The sequence below is a fragment of the Capsicum annuum genome, chromosome 6 (assembly GCF_002878395.1).
Source record: "Capsicum annuum cultivar UCD-10X-F1 chromosome 6, UCD10Xv1.1, whole genome shotgun sequence".
NCBI classification, from domain to species: domain Eukaryota; kingdom Viridiplantae; phylum Streptophyta; class Magnoliopsida; order Solanales; family Solanaceae; genus Capsicum; species Capsicum annuum.
Genome location: NC_061116.1, coordinates 5511751 through 5533567, shown reverse-complemented (window position 1 = coordinate 5533567; position 21817 = coordinate 5511751). Strand labels below are relative to the sequence as shown.

Genomic DNA, 21817 nt, shown 5'->3' with positions numbered 1-21817 from the left:
GACATTATGAGTGTATAAACATTGTTTGTGTTATTGTTTGTGTTTATTTTATCATTGTTGAGTGCTTACGTGCTACATGTTTATAGTTGAGTCACCCTTATTTTAGGAGGGGGAGCCACCGGATGTATGGAGTGGGCGAAAAGCAAAGCAGCCACTATCGATCATATGCTCCCCAAACGGCCTTGTTAGTAAACCTCAATGTAGGTCAGCCTTTAGGTCATGTTTATCTGCATCATATTGAGACCTAGCGGGACTCACTTGGTCCTTTGTGAAGACTCACCTCTGAAGCATCCCTACATGCTAAATGTTGCATCTTTGAGGGTAATATGGTCATTTGATGGACTGATTTGGGAAAAACATGTGTTAGAAGTAGAGTGTGTAGACAAGAAAGTGTTGAAAAAAGAGAAAATGAATAATAAGTTGAAAAAAAAAAGAGTTTCGTAAGTCTTTAGAGTTCTTTATGGCTTTCGATTTTTTTTTCTTCACAATTCAAAAATTCAAAAAGATTTTTTACCTTTCACACTTATTTTCTCAAAAATATCAAAATGATTTTTCTTTTGTTCCTTTATCATGCATTCATAATTCAAAATTTTCAAAAAAAAAAAATTCAAATAGGAGCTTTTTATAAAAGGAAAATTCAAAAAGATGGTAGAAGTTTTGTATATTTCATATCAAAAAGATTTTTCTTTCATGGTTGTTGGCGTCATTTTTGTATGAAGTGTCAAATTAAAAATCCAAAAAGATTTTATTTTCATCGAGTACTCGTGTCTCTCAAGTCAAGGTTTTGTTTGTTCTATAATCCTTAATTGCCAATCTGGACGAACTACGAACCCCTGATTCTCCTCTCTCGGGAGTGAGATACGTAGGCAGCCTATTGTTGGTTCGGGGATCTTATTTAAAAAATTAAAAAAAAGAAATCTTCACTCTTTATTAGAGTAGGTGTTTCATATACATCTTTAAAAGAAAATCACAAAAAAAATTGATAATAGCTTCAAGTCTCATTTTCGTATGAAATTCAAAAATTGATAATCCAAAAAGATTTTTCTTTGATAATCATAGATTTCGTTTTGTATAGGGAGTTCAAACCTGAAAAATGCAAAAAGATTTTTGTCAATTCTTTTGACAATTTGTTATTTTTGAAGTTTCTGAAGAAAAAAAAAAGGAAAAAGAATTAATTATCCATTTTGACAAGACTTCACGAACTACGCACACCTGATTATCCTCTTTCGGCGGTGAGATACGTAGCCACCCCTCTTGGGTTTGGTGACCTTTTCAAAAAAAAAAGGTTTTGAAAAAAAAATGTTGAATTCTAACTCATTTGCTATCTCTTATTCAATTAGTTTAAGGCGGTTGGTTTGTGGCATTTTGGCTGGTCCTCCATATTGCACCAAGTCACAGAGAAAGTTATGGCCAACAAGGATATCGATTTTGTTGTCACTGATTAGATAGGGAGTTCGGGCAATGAAAATTTAGCAGCTAATGAAGAGATTCAAAAATTAAGGCAACAAATGATAGAAATGCATTGATCTTGGGCTAATCGGTTGCCACCTCCTCCATTTCCCGCTGATAATTTGGAATATCTTTCTAGCTTACCTTCAGTGTCACATACATAGTTTTCTATTTTTGTTGATACACCACAACATGCATCAGGACCTGCTCCAGGGCAACACTATCCAAACACTTCCAATATTTATTTTCTCACTCCTCAACACAAAGCTACCACATGCTCGGCTCCACCCACTATTCATGTTTTTGCAGCACCACCCCCACCCAAAGCTCTTACTTTTGAGGTTTATCCATAAGTTGTGCCTCCTCACTCTACGAGAGAGCCTGTATTGAATATTTTTCCTTATCAACATCATGCTATTGAGCCCACATTTAAGTCGACTAATCCTTATGGCTATACTCACCCACCAGAATTTCCTCTTAACACTAAGAAGCCTGTTATAACAGAAGAACAAAAGGAAATGACCAAAAAATTAAGAAGTTTGGAATTGGCTATGAAAGACCTCCAGGGACTTGGGGGTACAAAAGTGTCTCATATAAAGATCTGTACATGTTTCCAGGGATTTATCTTCCTTTTGGTTTTAAAATGTCGAAGTTTGAGAAGTATGATGGACATGGTGATCCTGTAGCACATTTGAGATGTTATTGCAACCAACTAAGGGGTGCTGGAGGGAAGGAAGAATTACTCATGGCATATTTTGGTGAGAGTCTTTCAGGCCTAGCTTCAGAATGATTTGTTGACCAAGACATCGACAAGTGGATTAGTTGGGATGACCTAGCTAATGAGTTTGTGAAACAATTCCTATACAATGTGGAGTTGATTCCTGATGAGAAATCCCTAACTAACATAAAGAAAAAGAGTACTGAGACTTTCAGAGAGTACGCGATTAGATGGCGTGAACAAGCTGCTAGGGTGAAACCGTCAATAAAAGAAAGTAAGATAGTGGAGGTATTTATTCAAGCTCAGGATAAAACATATTATCAACACTTGTTACTTACATTAGGCAAGCCATTTATTGAGGTCCTCAAAATGGGGGAGATGATAGAGGATGGAATTAAGACCATCCACATTGTGAGTTTTGCAACATTAAAAGTGACTACTCAAGCAATTCAAAAAGGTTCGGGAAATATCAGAGGGAAGAAGTATGAGGAAGATGAATCTATTATTGTATCTGGACAACAGGCACGGACAAGAGTACCACACCATCGTTACCCACAGGCTCAAACCCAAGCTTATGCCCAAGCTCCACAGAATCACTCCCAAAATCCATTATACTCCATTCCTCCACCGCCATATCCAGTATACAATGCAAAACCATATGTTCAATCCCCTTCTTAGCCATAATGGCGTGCACCAACTCCTCAGAGTTATCCTCAAACTCCACAAACATACCAAAGCCCTTCTAGGCCAGGTTTTCAATTTAAGCCAAACAGTGAAATGAGACAGAAGTCGAAGGATAGTTTCACAACAATCGAAGAGACATATGCCAGACTATTTCAGAGATTGGTACAGCGGGGCATGATTACTCCTCTCATTGGGTATACTCCTGACCCACATTCAAAAAGTTTTGATCCTAATGTACGATGTGCATATCAATCTAATATTCAGGGTCACAGTATTGAAGATTGTCGTGCTTTGAAAAGATAAATTGAAAAGATGATTCAAGATAAATCAATTATGGTGCAGAACATTGACAGTGAGGAAAGTTCTAGTTATGTTGATATGCAAACCAGTGGCTAAGATATCAGTCTGAGCAATTGAGAAGTCACCCCTCTCCCTACTAGGAAGAGGTTCGGTAGCCTGTTTTATTTTATTTTTTATTATTCAAATTATTTCAGGGTTATAGTTTGGGATCTATCTGGTTTTGTCCTTTTGTCGTTATGTTAAAATCCTTCTATCTTTCATTTTAATTAAATGGAGTGTCCCTTTTTTCTTTGTGTTTTAAATTTATGTTGTTTGTTTGTTTTCTTTACATAGTACATTTTATGTTGATTTTAGTGTTATGACATGCTAGCAGAATTTTCATCCAAATCTTAAAATCCAGTTTAAGCATGAGAATTGAGTCAAAGGATTAATGTTAGAAAAACAGAGTATCTGAGGACATAGGTAGAGCGTTGAGATATTTGGTGAAAAGTTGAATCCTTATTTGAAAAATTTAAGGGAATTATTTTGAGAATCGCAAGAATAAATTGGTCATCAATTGAAATACATGGCTCAATTAGGTCAAATAGTGAATTTGTGGTCCTACATCAAAAGGAACAGAAAAATCAGCTCCACGAAAGCATGAGTCATTCGATGTGAGGAATGTACAACAAAGGTGGAGTTTGAGGAAGAAGTAGTGACGCACAGACTCAGTCAAAGTTAATGTTGTAAGAGATGTCACAATGATTTTCATCTTTCACTTTCACTTGCATGCTATCTATTAGTATTTTCAAGGATTGATATGACAAAGGTAGTTTATTCTGTTATCCAAACATTGTGTCATCCTTTGTTTACCCAATTTGAGCTTTAGTCCTATTTTCTTTCATAATCCTCTTCTGGAATCAAGATAGAGTCAGGAAAACTCAAAAGAAAAGTGTCGAGAAAAAGAATAGAGTCAAAAAGTTTCAAAAAAAAAAAAGAAAACGTGTCCAAAAAGAAAAAAGAGTGTCAAGAAAAATAAAGTCAAGAAAATCACAAATAAAAAAAAAGTCAAAAGAAAAAAGAAATCAGAATCAAGCAAAACAAGCCGCCAGAACTACGCGTGACCTGATTCTTCTCTTTCGAGGGTGAGATACATAGGCTGCCCTACTCTGGGCTCGGTCCAACCAAATAAATAATTTAGAGTCACCTATCCAAAGAAACTGGGGCATGGGTTAATCCTCATTATTTGAGTCAATTCTAAAAGTTGTAAGTCCTACCCCACTTCAAGTGTCATTTGAGCCTCATGTCATCCTTTCTTTCTAACCCTATCCAAAAGCCATCCTTTCTTTCTAACCCTATCCAAAAGCCAAGGTACAACAAAGAAAGAACTTCAGATCAATCTTTGAGAATGTTAAGGCTAAGCATGCAATGGATATGATGACGCATTTTGGGAACTACTTTTCTTCCTAAGCATAAGAAATCAGGAGAGAAATAAAAATGAGAGAGTCTTATTGGTGAAAACCCTCACGGACACCATAACGCGATAGTAAGTCGAGAGAGAAAAAAATGAGAGAGTCCTATCGGTGAAAACCCTCAAGGGTACTGTAAGACAACTGTGAGTTGAGAAAAATATAAATAAGAGTCTCATTAGTGAAAAACCCTCACAGACACCATAAGACAAAGGTGAACAGAGAAAAAGAGAATAAGAGAGGCTTGTTGGTAAAAATCCTTCAAGGTGTCACTAGCCGAATGAGGTCTTAAAGGCAATTGACCTAAAGAAATAACTCAGTTTCATGGCCATTAACTCAACAAAAATTAGTAGAAAGTTTGGATGGAAAGATCAGGCAGCTTAATCCAAAATGCATGGCATAATCATTAGAGTTGACTGTCATTTCTAGATAATTTTTCATTTCTTTGTTTCAAATGGAGACATTCATTGTCTTTTCTTTCTTCTTTTGTTTTTATTTTGTTTTCTTGAGTCAGTTGTCCAAATAAAAGTCATCATCATTTTTCTCGTCTTTGAGTCAAGTCCATATTAAAACAAGTGAGAAAAAATTTCAAAACTGGCTACCATCTTCTTCAATTGCGCAAATCAAGACAAAAGGTCAACACATGAAAGAGACATAATTGTGAGCTGAAATAAAACATACAGAAATTTTTGTCAACTGACAAGTCTGGCAACTCATGGAAATATCAAGGTTCAAAGGGTTTATCTGAGAAGCACGCAAAGCAGAGATACTGTGTTTGTTTCAGAGTCAATCTTGATAATCTGAGTTTGGTCAATGATGCAGCAAGTCGATGATATATGCTAATGGTTGGAAGTAAGGTTAAATATGACGGGGGCAAGAGCGATTGCCGTGAAAGCTAAAGCCACAAAGCAACCACCATATTTTTGAACTAACCTGTTTTCTTTGTATGAAACAGGAACATATGTTACCTTCGAATCAAGGATTTCAAAGCCTAAACATCAAAAGTTGCAATGCCACACTTCCACGAATATAGGAGGCAATTTGTTGCACGGGTTTGGTAATCAAAACCATGGTAAAACTCATCGTCCAATATCTCTAGAAGACCCACTTCTTTGTTTGGATAATTAAGGAGACATTTGTAAGGAGATGCTCTTCCTTATTTGGGCAATTCAAGCAACATTTGTAAGGAGATGCACTTCTTTGTTTGGGTTATTCCAACAACATTTGTAAGGAAACGTACTTCCTTTTTTGGATAATTCTAGTAATATTTGTGAGGAAACGCACTTCCTTGTTTGCAATTCAAGCGACATTTGTAAGGAGATGTACTTCCTTGTTTCATAATTTAAGCAATATTTATAAGGAGACGCACTTCCTTGTTTGGTAATTCAAACGGTATTTGTAAGGAGACACACTTCCTAGTTTGGGCAATTCAAGCAACATTTGTAAGGAGACGCACTTCCTTGTTTGGGCAATTCAAGCAATATTTGTAAGGAGATGCACTTCCTTGTTTGGTTAATTCAAGCAACATTAGTAAGGAGACGCACTTCGTCGTTTGGGCAATTCAGGAGATATTTGTGTGGTGAAGCACTTCCATATTTATGTAATTTAAGAAACATTTATAAGGAGACGCAATTCCTTGTTTGGGTAATTCCAGCAACATTTGTAAGGAGACGCACTTCCTTGTTTAGGTAATTCCAGCAACATTTGTAAGGAGACACACTTCCTTGTTTGGGTAATTCAAGCAACATCTATAAGGGGACACACTTCCTTATTTTGGTCATTCAAGCGACATTGGTGAGGAGACACACTTCCTTGTTTGGATAATTCAAGCGACATTTATGAGGAGATGCACTTCTTTGTTTGTTTATTTCAAGTGGCATTAGTAAGGAGACACATTTTCTTGTTTGGGTAATTTAAGAGACATTAGTTAGGAGAAACACTTCCTTATTTTGGTAATTCAAGCGGCATTGGTAAGGAGATGCACTTCCTTGTTTGATAATTCAAGCGGTATTTGTAAAGAGATGCACTTCCTTGTGTGGGAAATTCAAGCAACATTTGTAGGGAGATACACTTCCTTGTCAGTTTCATTTGTTAGGAGCCTGCCTAAAAAACACGGAGAATGCATGAAATTTAAGAAATAAGGTAAAAAAGTTGAAATTCAAGCAACAAGGTGAAAAAGTGAAAGTCAACAGATTGATGAAATTGCAAGTCAGGAGCCCGCCTGAAAAATAGGGTTATGAAACTCAAGTCAGGAGTACAAAAGTACCTGCATAGATATGATTTTTTGTAATTTCATTTATGTTTTAACTTGTAATTTTCATTTGATGTAATAACAGAGTAGCGGACCAGAACCTCAACGGAACCTCACTCGACTCTCCAACTCGGTATTGTCCCATTCTTTCCAACCCTTTGAGATACCCGCGATTTAATTCCCTTATAACTTAGGTAGGTAGGATGTCCTAAGTCAAGACTTGATTGTCCTTTTTCCTTCTATTTCTTCCTTTGAATAATGGTCGGGTCAAAATTCTATCTCAGTGTATACTTCTTTGTATGAAAACATTTTGTGTTTACATGCAAAGAGGGGCATAATGTAGACACGTAATTTTGTCCCTTTTTGAAAGCTTTTTTCCATTTTTTACCTTATCCTACCGTGTACCCTCAAACATATAATCATACCTCACAAAAATACAAAAATAACAACCCTTAACAAAATTCTTAACAAATTTTATGTTGTTTTAATTTATCCTAACAAATTTTATCCTAATCACCTACTCCCAACCACACCCTACCTCTACCCTACCTACCCTGCCCCACTACCCTACCCCACTTCACCTTTTATTTCATTTTTTTAAACCAATTCAAAAACAACAAAAATATAAAATGGCCCACAGGGAATATTGAGGGAACAACAATATACACCATCACTCATCCTTTTCCATTGGAGAATGACAGTAATCTGACCATCTCACCTTCCATATATACACACGGACATCCACAATTCATGGAGGAAAAGATTTTTATCATATACACATGCACTGACATAGTGAAAGAAAAAAAAACAAAAACACTCACTTCCGAGTGGCTTCTTCTCCATTTAATTCACTCACCTCACCACACAGCACACACTACACATATACACACCACTGGAATAACAACACAGGGAGGGGAAAATACACACAATTTTCACACACTCTATAAAGATTCATGCACACACACAGCCATGACAAAAGAGTGTGAGAAATCGAGGGAGATTGAGAGAGAAGAGAGGAACGAGAGAGAGAGGTAGAAGAGATTCAAAGAGTGATCAGAGAGTACTATTCCAGCGAGTGGTGTTTCACCGAAAAATTGGCTAAACGCATCGGAAATCACCTTCTCCGTCGATGAATGCCATTGGACTCACCCCCTCCTAACTCCAGATAGACCACTCAACCAAAATCTAGTGACGGCGGCCCCATTCCAGTCTCTATTCCAGCAAATTTTGCCGGAATTAACAAAGCCAGCTCCAGCTCTGACAAAAATAGACCGAGATCTGCTAGTAATGACTCCCAATTCAATTTTCTGGCCAACTCATCGCCGGAATCAGCTTATCTAAACGAACAGACTTGCCATATCCTCAAAGTCTGGTTGGAAATTGTATTTGGGTTTGTCTGATTCTCTTGAGATTTTTGGGGTTTGGGTTAGCGATAAACCATAAAAGGGAGTGGATCAAAGACGGGTATGATTGTCTCGTTGAGGTTCAATTCAAGATTTTGGACGCGGTTCAATTGGAAAAAGCAATTTTAATTGAAAACGGCATTGAGGTACAATTCTATCTTCTTTCCTTTAATTTTTTGCTTAATCGTGATTGATTTGTGTGTTTGGTATGTTTGAATCTTGATCGTATATTGGTTGATGTTGGATTTGAATTTTGAAATGCGATTTAATAATCTAAGCATGTGCTTATCATGGATTGAGAATGAATTTGGGACGGAATTGGGGAAGACGGGAATTGAAAGTTGATAAAAATGAATATTGTTATTTTTTATTCATTGTTGATGTTGAACGTGACATGTCATCGAGCGGGTAGGTAAACGGTAGGCTCGGGTAGGCAAATTTAGAATTGTTGGATTGTTGGAATGCTTGGAATATTTGTTGAATGTTTTGTTTATCGTATTTGAAAAGTGTATTCATTTAGCCGGGGAATGCCCCGAGGTCATTTGTATTACTCACCAGGGAATGCCTCGAAGAATTTTGTACGTGAAGGATGTTCGTGATCAAGGCCCGAGGCATCGAGTAAAGCATAGTTTAGGTCTAGTGTAGGTTATTTCGGTTTGTAATAAATTGGACTGGACGCTAAATTTTGGATTGTTTTATTTTGTTTGCTTGCTTAATTGTTTTGTGTGCTTTATGTGGTTTATGCATTTTATAATGTCAAATTAGTCGATACGCTCCACCAAGCGACCATGGTCAAACCACGGGATCGAGGGGTGCCTAACACCTTCTTGGTCAACAGAATTCCTTCGCCGGAATCTCTATTCGCAAACCAGTTTAAAGAGTCAAAAATTATTTTGAAAAGGATCTTTCAAAGGTGACTTGACACATCGGATTATATCAAGTGATGACTCTGAATAAAAAATGTAAATAATCCTTTTTTCAAAACAAACTTTCATCTTTTGTCACTTCGATAATTAGAAACCCTTTCGATCTTAATCATATTCTTTTTGGATGAAAAAGGGGTGTGACAATCACTGCAAATTTTGTCACTGGCGCTAAACAATCTTGTTGGATTCTTACCACGGGAGATTGGCAACTTAACTAAGATGCAACATCTACTGATTGGTGGAAATAAGCTTATAGGTACATATGTATTCTAATTGTGTTTCATGTTAATTTTTATAGATCCATTAGAACTATTAAAATTCTATGAATTTATGCATGTAATGGGTAATAAAATGTAACAATTATAAATAAATCTTCAAGCGTATGACAAGAAACACCTCTTTTAATGTTTAAAATTAATTTGTTTTAAGAAATAACCAATAAATTTGAACTCCTGTTTGTAGTTAGCTAACTTCTAATAAAGTATCAGTTTATATATTTGACTCCATATAAAAATACAATCCTGCACAATCAGAAATTCATAGAAAATTAAATTAAGAACCTTAATAGAGAAAAAAATATATAATATGTACATCCTTCTTAAGACTTTGATCAATAACAATAGGAAAAAGAAGTATATAGTTATTACTTAATTTTCTGAGTTCTTGTCGACACCTTCTCCCATAACCAATTAAAATTCAAGAGTCTTCTTATCAAGTCAAACTAAAACATGAATCACATAGATAAGCATTGAGCTAAATAGTTCATCTCACTTGTGTTGACAGGTGAAATACCCAAAGAGATAAGCAATCTCGTTGAGTTGGAGAAACTTGATCTTGGGTTTAATAGTCTTAGTGGTTCACTTGAAATGGAGACCTTCAACATATCAGGACTGAGAGTAGTTTCTCTTTTAATCAATAATCTATCAGGAAGCCTCCCACCAAACATGTGTTCTATCTTACCCAACATTGAAGAGCTTTATCTGGGCAACTTAACCAATCTTGTTGGGAATATACCTCATTCCATCTCCAATTGTTCAAAAATTACTATTTTAGATCTTTCAGGTAACAAACTCACTGGCTTGATTCCTTGTTCTTTTGGATATTGGACTCATTTATGGTTCCTAAACTTGGAGAGAAACAATTTAACCAGCGATTCTTCGTTAAGCTTCCTAACTTCCTTAACCAATTGCAAAAATTTAAAAATGCTTTATCTATCTTTAAACCCTCTAAACAGCATTCTTCCAGTTTCTAGGGAACTTTTCCACATCTCTTATAAAAATTTACGCCAACAATTGCAAGATCAAAGGGCGAATTCCAAATGATTTTGGGAACTTAAGCAGCTTATTAGAACTTGATCTTTCTGAAAACATCTTGGTTGGATCAATTCCCAAAACAATTGGCAACTTGAGAAACCTTCAGCGCTTCAACTTGTGTATCAACAAACTTAAAGGATTTATTGGCGATCATATATGTAAATTGCAGCATTTGGGTGATATTTACTTGGGTCAAAATCAATTTTCAGGATCTCTTCCTTATTGTTTAGGGAATATTACTTCCCTTGGGGAGATACATCTCGGTTCCAACAAATTGAGTTCCAATATGCCACCAAGCTTAGGGAACCTTCACGATCTAGTGTATCTTCACTTATCGTCAAACAATATGGTAGATTCTTTACCTCTGGAAATTGAAAATTTAAAGGCTATAAAAAAGATGGATCTATCGATGAATCAATTTTCAAATGGAATTCCTAGAGAAATTGGAGGCTTGCAAAATCTGGCAAAGTTTTCTTTGAGACACAACAAGTTACAAGGAGCTATACCCGACTCAATGAGCAGCATGGTAGATTTTGAATTCCTAGACCTTTCTCACAATAATATATCTGGAATCATTCCTAAGTCTTTGGAGAAACTTCAAAACTTGGAGTTTTATAATGTTTCTGTCAACAAATTGTATGGTGAAATACCCTCGGGGGTCCTTTCAAGAACCTCTCGAAATCAAATAGGAAAAAATTACTAGTTCTTTTTCTTTTGCTCGCAATTGCAGTTGTATTTGTTCCTACGACCTTTGTGCTCCTATGGATAAGGCATAAAAGAGGTAATAGAGCTCCTCCACAAGTTGAGTCACTGTCTACTGTAAGAAGAGAAAGAATTTCATACAATGAATTGCTCCAAGCAACTGATGGGCTTAGCGAGAGTAATCTGATTGGTTTTGGAAGTTTTGGCTTTGTGTACAAAGGCATTCTCAGAAGTGGAACTGCCATTGCAGTTAAAGTGTTCGATCTACAACTGGATGTGGCATTCAAGAGTTTTGATATGGAATGTGAAGTTTTGCTCGTAGCCTTCGCCATAGGAATCTCGTAAAAATCATTACTAGTTGTTCCAACCTTGATTTTAAGGCTTTAGTTCTCGAGTATATGCCTAATGGAAGTCTTGAGAAGTATTTGTATTCCGCACAACCACTTCCTAGACATCAGGCAGAGGCTAAGCATAATGATAGATGTGGCATATGCGTGAATATCTTCACCATGGGTGCTCGTCACCTGCGATCCACTGTGATCTGAAGCCTAGTAATGTCTTGCTTGACGAGGATATGGTTGCCCACCTAAGTGACTTTGGCATTTCAAAACTTCTTGGTGAAGATGAGGGTGATTTATACACAACAACCTTAGAAACATTGGATTATATTGCGCCAGGTACGTCTCTTAATTTTTCTTTGAACATTTCTTTTCCCTTTCTTTTTTTTCCACCTAGTTATCATGTTACATCTTTAAATTAATTCTTTGATTGTAGAGTATGGACAAGATGGGTTGGTGTCTACTAAATGTGATGTCTATAGTTATGGAATCATGTGCTGGAAACGTTTACTAGGAGAAAGCCTAGTGGGTTTGAGGGAGATCTTAGCTTGAAACAATGGGTGAGTTATTCAATTCCTGATGCAGTAATGGATGTTGTGGATTCCAACTTGCTAACACCGATGGATAATCACTTGAAGAAAAAGTTAGATTGTGTAGCATCAACCATGAAAGTGGCAGTAGATTGTTGTGTTGAATCTCCAGCAAGACGGACAAACATGAAAGATGTTGTAGGGATACTAGAGAAGATCAGGATTCAACTTCTCACATGTTGAACATGCTCTTGGCAACTCTCGTTCCAAATAACTTGTTTTGCTTCAAATGTTTGTTAAACTAATGTATTGATGTGAAGAATGAATCTTTTTGGCAATTAAAGGAATTTTATTAATTACCAAGTGGGATATTTACAAGGTGAAGGGATAGTACTCCTTGACTATTTTGTAATCGTTTACAAATTGGGTCAATTTGAGTAAGATTTTAGTCCTATTGCCACTCTTGTAAAGTGTAGCTTAAAATAGCAGAAGTGTGGCTTTTGATCAAAGGCTACGCTTTCGGACTTTAGACAACACTTTTAGGAGGGTGACCTAAAAAGGCATAACCTTTGATCAAACGCCACGCTTTTCAAGTATCGTCATATCAACTACATTTAACAAGCGTGGCCATTAAGGTATAAAGGCCACGCTTTGCAGCTTGTCATTGGCAACACTTTTATTTGATAAAGCTATACTTACAAGTATTGTCTTTGTTTTGCTATTGGACACGCTTCACAAGCATAGCCTAGCACTTCTATAACACCAATTAAAAAATGTTGTCTTTGTTTTGCTATTGGGCACGCTTCACAAGTGTAACTTTTTGTAGCACCTCTATAACAACACTTAAAAAACATGGTCTTTTCTTTATTACTAGTCACACTTCAAAATTGTAGCCTTTTATACATCCTCTGTGACAACATTTGTAAAGTATAAGCATCTTTTAGCCACACTTTAAAAGTGTTGCAATATTATCTAAAATTTGATAGTTCAAGACACATTTTACAGAAATGATACAAGGCATATAAGATGCTAGTACGTAATTTCTAATTGAAAAATAATTTTTTTGATCGAAATATATACATCACTAAGCACATTACATAAACATACATATTTATACATAATGTCACGCGTGAATTAGCTAATAAATAATTGAAGTGCATAGATTTGCAATGAACTTCAAAAAAAACATGTCTTTTACATACTAACTAGAAAACAACATAATAAAAATTTGTTCCAAGTTCCACACAAAGCCAAATGTATATAAACGTATATCAACATATTTCAAAAAATTTCATCATTCACTTCAATCTAGATCAAGTTGAGTTGTGGCGCCCACCATTCAAATTTGATCCTCCACATTGTTTCTAAAAATTCAAAATGAAACAACCAATTGAAAGTAAAATTATGCTCAACAAATAGAGGCAAAGAGTATTAGTTCCAAACAAATTATATAAACTTAGCTTTACCAACATAAGTTTACTGAATTTCTGCAGTTGCACCTCAGTGTCTTTCATTTAACATCATGTACATCTATCCCTAGTTACTACTTACCTAAACTTGGTCAGAAAACTTCCCAGGTCAGAAAACTTCCCAGTTCATATCTTCAGTTAACCTTAAATCTAACTGTTTATTAATATCAGATCTCAAAACTAATCTGACCCCTTGTGTTAGCAAATCAACTGTCCAGTTTTAACAGGTTTGAAGAGTGATGTCAAATTCTTACACCAAGATATATGCATCGTTGCCAATTGAAATAGGATTCCACAAATTATAACTCAATCTCAAATATACGATCACCAAAACACAGTAATATATACTCCCACAACCACAAGAAACAAATCTAAACCATGATAACATGATTTTTTTTAGAATCTGTTAAAGCTTCCTGTAGGGTTCACACACAGGGAAACAACCTATAAAATTAATGAAAAAGGCTCAAATATGGCAGCGAACTATAAGAAATAGTTCATTTATGCCATCAGTTAAAAGTTGAGCTTATTCATGCCATCGCGTTACAAAATCAATTCATCCATGCCATTACTTTTTAACAGTGATTTTCAAAAATAGCTTCGCCATGTGGCCTTTTATTAGAGGTCCACGTCATCAATTAAAATAAGAATAAAGACTCAAATATGCCATTGGACTATCAAAAATAGCTCATTTATGTCATCAGCTAAAAGTTCAGCTCACTCATGCCATCACCGTTATAAAATCAACTCACCCATGCCATTACTTTTTAATAATGGATTTTTAAAAATATCTTTGTCACGTGGTCTTTTATTAGAAGTCCACGCCATTAATTAAAAGAAATCAATATTAATTTCAAAATAAGTAAAATTAGTTAGTATCAAAATTATTTATTCCAGCATATATACAATAATGATGGGAGAAGTTATCCCATATACATTGCGGGATAATTGGAATAGCAAACTTCTTTTAAGCCGTTATTTGAAAATGATTTTTCAACAATGTATGCTACACTTATTCGTGATGGGAGAAGTTATCCCATATACATGGCAGAATAATTGGGATAACAGACTTCTTTTAAGCCGTTATTAGGGAATAATTTTAAAAAAATATATGGTCCCCTAATTCGTGATGGTACAATGGAGAAGCTCTATTGATGCGCCTCCTTCTTTTTCTTGTTTGCCCTAATCGTTCATTGACTTATTTTCTTGCAACTTCAGAATATATATTGGAGTCACTAGAAGTAAAACTAATCAGTTACTATAGGATAAAATTTTTGAGGTTTCTGTTAAACGTAACATTTATAATGATTTGGAATCAATTAGAAATAGACAAAGGATACACATTAATCACTATTTTTCTGTTCAGAAAAATAGTTGTTGCTGTAAAAATAAAATACTATAATGGGTGTGGATCGGGTGATGTTAAATGAATCAATTTTTTTAATAGGTCTAAGATATTTGAAATTAATATTGATTTATTTTAATTCGTGTCACAGACCTCTAATAAAAGGCCACATGGCAAAACTGTTTTCGAAAATCCACCATCAAAAAGTAATGATGTTGGTTAGATGATTTTATAACGATGATGGTATGAATGAGCTGATGTCACGATCTGAATCGGGGCCCTAGCCGTGACGAGCATCCCGAGCCATGAAGGCCCGGATGCCCTTCTAACTTGAAATCATGTATACTGTTCACATAAAAAAATAATGCGGAAATATATATTGAAACGGAAACATGGTCATAAAATCTGAATACAAATCTTAACTGAAAACTATAATTCAAAACATTTGATTTATATCTGACTCAGTCTGCGAAATCTCTAGTACATGCAAAACTCAACTATCTGAAAACGGGGACAAGGCCCTCAGTAGACCAAAACATATTAATGATAACTGACTAAATTAAACTAGGCCTTCTGAAATATAGAAGGCTCACCACTGAAATCTGTTCTACTGTCTGAAGAATCTACTGCTTGTCGGAACCCCTAGACTAAGCCTCAGAACCTGAGAGGTAGGGGAAGGGGGTCAATACAGATGTACTGGTATGCGAGGAAATCCAAAATAAAGCTTGTATATAAGTAAAATAGTTCAGAGCTAATCATAAACATCATGAAAGATATAATTTCAAAACACATGGGCATTCTTGAAAACATATAACCTTTCTGTCAATGTAGTTTCTGATCTTTGTATTACTTCTGAGTTAGGTGGCACTCCCCTATAAGTCTGATATTTCATGGGCTATATGAAATCCACCATTGACTCGCCTAGGGAAGACCCCAACCCAAGTGTGCCGCAAGGGTTGGAGTGTCTGAGTCTGATACACCACAGGGTACTAGGCCAGCGTATAATAATATACCCGGATTGGCAAATCACGATTTTGGATAGTGAGTTGTCTGAACTCATGCCTTCTTCGGGGAACCACCTAAGCTCTCTTTATGCCCAATTTTATCATGTTCTGAATCATGCATTATTCTAGTCTCAACATCTGAAAAATCTGATTTCAAACATGCATTCTATTCTATTCTGAATTGTCATGGCATTATCTAAATTGGTGTCGTCACACCAAGACTTGCAAGTCCTACTTCTGAGCTATAATACATCATGCATGATTCTTTCATTAAAACTTCGTTCAGACTTTCATGTTCCGAAACGTAAGTCAAAACTATGCAAAAATGCTTCAAACATATGGTGGTCAAGTACTTTTGGCAAAAATCATGCAACAAATTCATTATATGTATACTCAACATTTTTGCATCATAAACAACCCTCTCTTTTCAATTCAAAACCATAATAAAATCATAATATATTTCAAGACATTTCATACCATGCTTTTCAAGATACATTTCAAAACAATTCATATCATATGAACGATGAAAAAAAGCATAACAAGAGAGGGATTCATTATAATTCATGCTCTCAATTGAATATTCATCCTTAAACACATGCATACATACATATATATATATATATATATATATATACATACATATATATATATATACATACACATATATATATATATATATATAAATATATAATTTCCAATCAATTTGGGGGAAGGCCTAAAGAGCAAAACAATGTCAGTGAGACTTCTAAAACATGATTATAAATCGTAAATCTAAAAACCCTTTTCTTAAAATCATGATTTTTATGCCCATGAGATTGTAAGAAAACCCCAGGTACCTCAATATAGGAACTCAATGGGTGATTCTTGAAGTCTACGGTTTGGGGATTCTGAATCTTCAATCAAATTCTGAAACTCACGATTGAATCTTGAGATATATGAAATTTTTGTTTGAAACCCTAAGGGGTGTTCTTGCTGAATTTTGATGAAAACATCAATAAAGTGGTCTTTTGGAAGTTAAATCCAGTGTTCAGGAGTATTAGGGTGAAGGAAAAAGATCCAATTGCCCTTTAAAATGTGGAATTTTAAAAGCGGAAATAACTGGGTATCGACGTTGTGGGCAACGCGTCGCGTCGGTGGACCAACGCGATACTCAACGCATCCGCCACCATCGCGTCAAGCCTGAATATTTTTCCCTGGCATTTCCTGCACAAAATTTGACCAACGTGTGGGCGACGCGGAGCCCCAATATCGCGTTGGTCCACTATTTTGGAATACCAAACGAGGTCTAAACGCATTCTGAAAAATCTAAAACTCATCCGGGAACACCCATTGACCTCCTGAATCATGAACTAGCTAACATAACGACTACTGAGGGTCGGAAAGGTCGAAATTAAAATCGACAAAGATTTGGAGCTCAAAAATGGGACTAAGTCTCTTTGACACTTCGAAGAATTTTCTAATCTTTAACTTTATGAGCATGATACTAAGAGCTAATGCATGAATGACTTTTGCGGGGTGTTACATTATCCCTCCTTGGGATCATTCGTCCCCGAATGATGACGCGGAACACAGACAAGCACGATTACAAGAATACTAAGGACATGAAAAGAATAAGACAAGGATCGTACCTTTTGTCTCATCATTCACCGGATCGAACAGGTTTGGGTATCTTGCTCTCATGTCATCTTCTGATTCCCAAGTTGCTTCTTCAACCTTCTGGTTTCTCCACAACACCTTAACCAAAACTATCTCTTTGCTTCTCAATTTTCGAACTTAGCGATCCAAGATTTCAATAGGCTCTTCTTCATATGATAAGGAGTCTGTCACTTTGATCTCCTATACAGGCAACACTAGAGAATGGTCTCCAAAACACTTTTTTAACATGGTCACATGGAATACCAGAGGGACAGAACCCAGATTTGCAGATAACTCTAACTCATATGCGACCTCACCTATTCTTCTCACAATCTAATATGGCCCTATGTAGCTAGGACTCAACTTCCCTTTCTTCCTGAAACGCATGACTCCCTTCATAGGGGAGACTTTGAGAAATACCCAATCTCCAGCCTCAAATTCTAACTCCCTTCTTCTAACATCAGCATAGGATATTTGTCTACTCTGAACTGTCTTAAGTCATTCTCTAATAATTTTCACGTCTTCCATTGCCTGGTGAACAAGATCAGGCCCAAACAACTGAGTTTCTCTGACTTCATACCACCCTATTAGCGACCTACGCCTTCTCTCATACAATGGTTCAAAAGGAGCCATCTTAATACTGGCATGGTAACTATTATTAAACACAAACTCTATCAATGGCAGGTGATCTACCCAACTACCTTTGAAATCAATCACACAAGCCCTCAACATATCCTTAAGAGTCTGAATAGTACGCTTAGCTTGCCCATCGGTCTGAGGGTGGAAAGCCGTGCTCAAGTTCACTTGGGTACCTAAACCCATCTAAAAATATCTCCAAAATTGTGAAGAAAATTACGTACCTCGTTCAGATATAATGGACACAGGTGCTCCATGCAAACGGACTATCTCCTCAATGTAAATCTTGGCATAGTCATCTCCCAAATAATTAGTCCTCACAGGCAGAAAGTGAGCTGACTTGGTTAGCCTGTCAACAATAACCCAAATAGAATCATACTGGTTTCGGGACCTCAGAAGTCCCGTGATGAAATCTATGTTGATCATCTCCCACTTCCATAAGGGCAAAGCTATCCCTTGGGAAGTACCACCTGGCCTCAAATGCTCTACTTTAACTTGTTGGCAATTCAAACACTTGGAAACATAGTTAGCCACATCACGCTTCATGTTATTCCACCAATATATATCTTTTAAATCATGATACATCTTAGTAGAGCCTGGGTGGACAACATACCTCGAAGTATGAGCTTCGTCAAGGATTCTTTTCCGCAGACCATCTACATCTGGCACACACAACTACCTTGATATCTCAAAACACCATCACCACCAATTTCAAAGGACATCACCTTCTGTTAACCCACATCTTTCTTAATCTGCATCAAGATGGGATCTTCAACCTGTTTTTCCTTAACCTTTGCACAAAGGGATGATTTAGCTATCTCATGAACAACCCCCCCCCCCCCCCCCCCATCTTCAGAATCCAAGAGTCGTACTCCAAGATTTGTAAGCCGGTGAATATCCTTCACCATCTCTCTTGTCCCTTCTTCGACTTGAGAAAGGCTTCCCATAGACAACTTACTGAGGGCATCGTCCACCACATTCGCCTTGCCCGGATGATAGTGCAAGCTCATGTCATAATTCTTTAATAGCTTCATCCAATGTATCTGCCTGAGGTTCAATTCTTTCTGCGAGAAAACATACTGCAAACTCTTGTGGTCGGTAAATATATCAGCATGTACTCCGTAAAGATAATGCCGCCAGATTCTAAGCGCAAACACCACAGCTGCTAACTCCAAATCATGAGTAAGGTAGTTGCGCTCATGCACTTTCAACTGTCTAGCTGCATAAGCCACCACCTTGTCATGCTGCATAAGTACGCACCCAAGTCCCACATGGGACGCATCACAGTAGACAACAAAACGTTTTGTACCTTTTGAAAGGATCAAAACAGGAGCAGTAGTCAACTTATCTTTCAGCTTTTCAAAACTATTCTCACAAGAGTCAGACCACTCAAATTTCACCTTTTTCTGAGTCAACTTAGTAAGCGGAGCAGCTGTGGAAGAAAAACTTTCTACGAATCTTCTGTAATATCTTGCCAAACCCAAGAAGCTCTGAATGTCTGTTGGAGTCGTGGTTCTAGGCCATTTTCTCATTGCCTCGACCTTTTGGGGATCAACCTTAATTCCCTCACTAAACACAATATGCCCCAAGAAGGTAATAGCATTAAGCCAGAATTCACACTTGGAAAATTTTGCATACAACTTATGATCTCTGAGAGTCTGAAGAATAATTCGGAGGTAATTGGCATGGTCCTCCTCACTCTTAGAATAAACCAAGATGTCATCAATGAAAACTATGACAAACAGGTCTAGAAACTAACGGAACACTCTATTCATCAGATCCATGAAGGCTGTAGGGGCGTTAGTCAACCCGAAGGACATAACTAAGAATTCATAGTGACCATATCGGGTTTGGAAAGTTGTTTTGGGAATATATGGCTCCCTAACCTTCAACTGATGATATTCCGAACGAAGGTCTATCTTTGAAAAACATTTATCACCCTGAAGCTGGTCAAAAAGATCATCAATCCTAGGAAGAGGATATTTATTCTTAACAATGACCTTATTCAGCTGGCAGTAATCTATGCACATACGAAGGGAACTATCTTTATTTCGCACGAAGAGTACTAGTGCACCCCAGGGAGAAACACTAGGACGGATAAAACCTCTGTCTAGGAGGTCTGCTAGCTGTTCTTTCAATTCTTTCAATTCTGCAGCGGCCATTCTATATGACGAAATAGAGATGGGACGGGTGTTTGGCAACAAATCAATACCAAACTCTATCTCCCTATCAGGTGGTATCCCCTCGGGAAAGACTTCTGGAAATTCATTTACCACAAGAACAGACTGAAAAGATGGACCCTCAACACTAGAATCATTTACTCGAATCAGATGATATAGACAACCTCTGGAAATGAGCTTACGAGCTCTAAGATAGGATATAAAGTTCCCTCTGGGTGCTAAAGAATACCCCCCCCCCTCCCACTCTATGACTGGTTCATTTGGAAAAGAGAAAGTGACTCTTTAGGTCCTACAATTTAGGATGGCATAACACGAATGGAGCCAGTCCATTCCAAGGATAGCATCAAAGTCCACCATTTCAAGCTCTATAAGGTCTGCCACCGTATCTCAACTAAAAATAAACACAATACAATTTCTACACACCCTGCTAGCCACACAGATTCTCCCACCAGAGTGAAAACAGAGAAAGGTTCAACAATCACATCGGACTCAAACCCAAAACCAACAGCCACATAAGGAGTCACGTAAGACAGGGTAGACCCTGGATCAAGCAACACATATGTATCACGAGAGAAAACCTGTAACGTACCTGTGATAATTTCTGGCGAGGTTTCTGCCTCCTGGCGGTTGGTCAAGGCATATAACCAGTTGAGACTGCTCCCGGCAGTTGAAGGGGCGCCCTTCTGAGGCGGTGGTGGTGCGGAAGAATGTGTCTGAGAATTATCTCCACCAACATTCCTTCTAGCGGAAGGACAATCTCTCTGAAAATGACTCGTCTGACCGCATGAATAGCATACTAGTGAACCCAGATGACACCTCCTTGGATGATGCCTACCGTAAGTCTCACACCGTGGAAACGTACGCTGCTGCTGAGCCACGCTACCCTGGGACTGGGTATCCTATGCCCTGTACCCATGATTAGTCTGAAAATTCTAAGTCCGTCTGTCAGCCGGGGGTCTGGGCACTGGGGCGCTGGTTGTGGACTGTGCACCACCCCCAAACTTCTTTTTCTTCCATCTATTACCCAATTGCCACTCTGCGGCTGGCTGTGGCTCTGGTCGGTTGTTCTGGCCCTCTTGGCTTGCCTGTCCTTCTCCCTAGACTCAGCGATTCTCCTTTTCTGCTCCTTTACCTGCTGCATATGGACAGTCAATCTAGAGAAGTCCATATCCCTGTTTAGCATTGCTCCCTTACAATCAAGCACTAAGTCGTTTGAAAGGCCAGATGTAAATTTTCTCATTCGGGCCCTCATATTACCAGCCATCTCCGGAGCATATCGGGCTAGCTGGTTGAACTTCAGAGTGTACTCCTTGACACTCATTTTCCCTACATAAGATTCATAAAATCTTCTGCTTTGGCTTCCCTCAACTCTAGAGGAAAGAACCGATAAAGAAAGGCTTCCACAAACTCATCCCATAATGTGGGCTCAGCACTCTCACCCTTCGAATTCTCCCACTTGTTATACCACTGGTTTGCAACTTCTTTA

At 37.3% G+C, this 21817-nt stretch overlaps 1 non-coding gene across 1 annotated transcript; it reads left to right on the top strand.

Annotated features, from left to right (window-relative positions):
* The first annotated feature begins 7399 nt into the window (after nt 1–7399).
* On the top strand, nt 7400–12421 carry LOC107875159. The gene is made up of 4 exons (XR_007056379.1): nt 7400–8399; nt 9313–9435; nt 9963–11871; nt 11969–12421. It is a non-coding gene; the product is annotated as an uncharacterized LOC107875159 (transcript).
* Nucleotides 12422–21817: the final 9396 nt, after the last annotated feature.